General features: G+C 56.8%; 1 pseudogene; it reads right to left on the minus strand.

Moving 5' to 3' along the window:
- Positions 1-1,304: 1,304 nt before the first annotated feature.
- On the minus strand, positions 1,305-2,753 carry LOC119293354 (annotated as a pseudogene).
- Between the last annotated feature and the right edge of the window lie 727 nt (positions 2,754-3,480).

Genomic DNA, 3,480 nt, shown 5'->3' on the forward strand with positions numbered 1-3,480 from the left:
TGACCAATTCTTCCAGGGTCACTGACAGAAGGTCACTAGTTGACATATTTCTTGTAGTGACATAAACTATCACCTAAACCAATTTTAGCTAACTTATCAACGACTCTATTGGCATCACAACCATTCCACAACACCTTTACTTCCATGAAAGGATGAAGCATCCTTTTAACTTCCTAGACAAAAGGGCAAATAGCTGAGAGATCCCTTTCATCGTTGTTGATTGCCGCCACCACCTTAGCACAGTCCAGCTCCAGGTGAAGCTTCCCGACATTGATTTCAGCAGCGACCTGGATAGCCCTTTTGCACGCCAGAATCTCCATGAACTCCTCCACATCAATACAGAATACTCCAGGTTTAATCATTCGTCTCTGAAGTTCATGTCCAACAGCCAGGCCATTCTTAAGAAGTCTCCACATGTGAATCTTGACTTTCCCCGGTGCTGGTGTGTCCCAAAGAGCCAGCCAGCTCTTATGGTTAGAGACCGAAGATGTGGACCCCACCCTACCAGTCTTGATCTTTTACATCGTCATGCATAGATGATAGGCGGACCTTACAGTGAACTGACGACTCCTTGTGTAATTCCACACCTGAAAGTCATCTACACTAGGCCCGCCATCTGCAATCTGCAAAATGTCCTTCACATCATCTTCAGAGAACATCGCCTCAACTTTGTACTCGTCCCACCTCAAACCAGACCGATCAAGAAGATGTTGCACTTTAGTCACCCCCGGGACAAAGTCCGCACCTAGTGGTGACAAACTGCCACTCCGGGGAATCCACCGATCACGACGGATATTAATTTTCGTACCATCCCCAATTCGCCAGACCAGTCCTGCTCGCAGCAAATCATGGCCATATAAGATGTTACGGAATGTATACGATCCTTCAGTTGGGCAAGTTGGATTAATGATCCCACCCTCGCTGAAATATCGAGCCTTGAGGACCCTGGCATACAAAGAACAGGGCACCTGAAGGACCCGCCAAGCTTGTTTCGCCAAGAGTGCTTGGTTGAAAGCTTATGGATCTCTGAAACCCAAGCCACCCTATCTTTTCGCAGCACACATCTTCTGGGTCTCTGAAACCCAAGCTTGTTTCCCTCTTCTGTCAACCGAATTTGACGTGGCCCGTGACCTCTCACTGTCAACCCACCGCCACACAATCTGATTTCCCACCTCAAAATACATGCACAACTCGTACTGGTTCTACCTATATGTACACTCTCTAGTACGATCTGCTCGAGTACACGTGTGGCCACCACATTATTCCCTTCCATGTGCGCACGTACGAGCACGATTGCTTCGCCCTCACGCCGCTACCACGCGCTTCGGCTTCGCCGTCGTCTGGTACGGCGCCCACGCCACCGCGTACGGTGCCGGGTCTTGTCGGCCTCTCCACGCCTACGATGGCTGCGACGTTGTTGCTGCTGTGCGCTCGGTCACCGGCGCCAGCGCGCCTTGTGGTGCTTGTGTGTCCGACAAGCGCCAGACCTTGACCGACCCGTCGAGGCTCCCGCTGTACACCACGAACCGCCGTTCCCCGCCCGAACCGGCGGCCGCCTCCTCGTCCATGGCGACGCACTTCACGGGTCCAGTCTGTCTGGCCAGCACGCTCAGACAGACGTGCTCTGCCCCGTCACAACGCGAGACGCAGAGGGTCCTATCGGCCGAGCCGCTCACGATGACGTGGCCGACCACCGCCAGGCACATCGCCGCCATCTTGTGGCACTTTAGCACGCCGTCGTATCTCACCTCGCAGTCGACCCAGTACCATTAGGTGACCAGCCCGTTCGACGAGCCCACATACACGACGCGGTCCTCGGCTGACACCGCGATCGCGGTGACCGTGCTCTCGCCCTTCCTGAGCACCTTCTCCAGGACATGCTTCGTCGCGCCGCCCTTCGCGACCATCTCCCGCCGCCACACCTTGACGGTGCCGTCGGCCGACCCGGTGAACACGACGATGTCGAACCCGGCGGCGGCCACGGTGTTGACGGGGTCGTCGTGCGCGCTGACGGACTCGAGGCACTTGGAGTCCGACATGCGCCACACCTTGAAGGTCCTGTCCCACGAGGCCGAGTAGAGCAGCCCAGCGCTCTCGTCGAGGCTGAGGGAGGACACGGCGTCGGAGTGCCGAAGCCACACCGCGCGTTGGCGCCCCTTGCGCTGCGTCTCGACGTAGCTGGTGGGGTTGACGGCGCTCTTGAGGTAGTCCTTGAGCTTCGGGAGCGAGCCCACCTAGCGGTGCACGGCGGGATTGTCCGCGTCAGCGCGCCACACGCGCACCTTGCCGTCCTGGTGGCAGGTGAAGATGCGGCCGTCGTCCGCGACGACGATGGCCTTGACGAGGCCGCTGGCGGTCCTGAACACGGCGAGCTCGCGCTGGTCTCGCCACACGTGCACGTTCCGGGAGTCGGTTCCGGTGTAAAGAACGTCCCCGGTCGCCGCCAACGAGTAGACGTGGCCGTCCTCCTTGACCAGCGACGCGATGAGGCCTGTGGCCCCAGGTTCCGTAACGGCACCCCCGGCGCCGAGGCCCGGGAGGTGCGCCCACGGCGACTTGGGCGTGGGCGGGGTCGAGGAGCCGCCGTAGCGCGATGGCGAGGCGTCCCCATCCGTCGTCGGGTAGGACGAGCAGTTGTACCCGTCATCGTCTGACACGGAGGCAGAGGAGGAGGAGAAGGACCTCGGCGAGCATGCGGCCACCGCGGCAGGGTCCGGCCGGAGAAAGTTGAGGTGCTTTTGGTGGTTACCCATGGATCAATGCCGCAATTCACACAGCAAACGATTGACCGATCAGCTGCTGGGTTTACTCTAGCTGCGCGGCGGGGTCTTTTTGTTAAATTATGATCTAAATTCTAGTATCATGTTAGACTAGACGTAGTACAAATGGTGTGGGCCTTTGCATTGACGTCGACGTGTACGAGTACAACTCGTTTACTTGTCCTCCAAGGACTCTCATGTATTGCCCTCTTATATACCCCATGTAGTCGCACCTCAGACGGTCTATCGTCTCGTACTTGTAATACTGCTCCATCATAGTGATTGCGCCTTCGTGTGTCCGTGGTTTTCTCCCGCAAGGATTTTCACGTAAAAATCCGTGTCTCTCTGTCTCGTTTATTTCTCGTTATTATCTAACAAGTGATATACAGAGCCAAGTTACATATACAAGATTAGAGACGAGAGAGTTAGGGTTCCGGCTGTGCGCGCTGCCGCACACTTCTGAGGCGATCCGAAGCCGGATCGATTTCGCCGAGACCGACAGGAGTTTGACTTCCGCTGCTGAGCCGCCCTACAAAGCCGTTGTACGCTGCCATAAAGTCAACGCGTTGCGGAGACCAACAGCCAACAGGCGATCCATCGAGCGGCCGAGTCGTTGTTGTTTCCCGTCCACGACAGCCGCGCAAGAGAGTTGCTGCTGCTCGCACCAAGTCCCGAGGCAGATCGCGTCAAGTACTAGTGGTGCACATCGGCTACGTACTGT

This window comes from Triticum dicoccoides, chromosome 4B (genome assembly GCF_002162155.2).
Source record: "Triticum dicoccoides isolate Atlit2015 ecotype Zavitan chromosome 4B, WEW_v2.0, whole genome shotgun sequence".
NCBI classification, from domain to species: Eukaryota; Viridiplantae; Streptophyta; class Magnoliopsida; order Poales; family Poaceae; genus Triticum; species Triticum dicoccoides.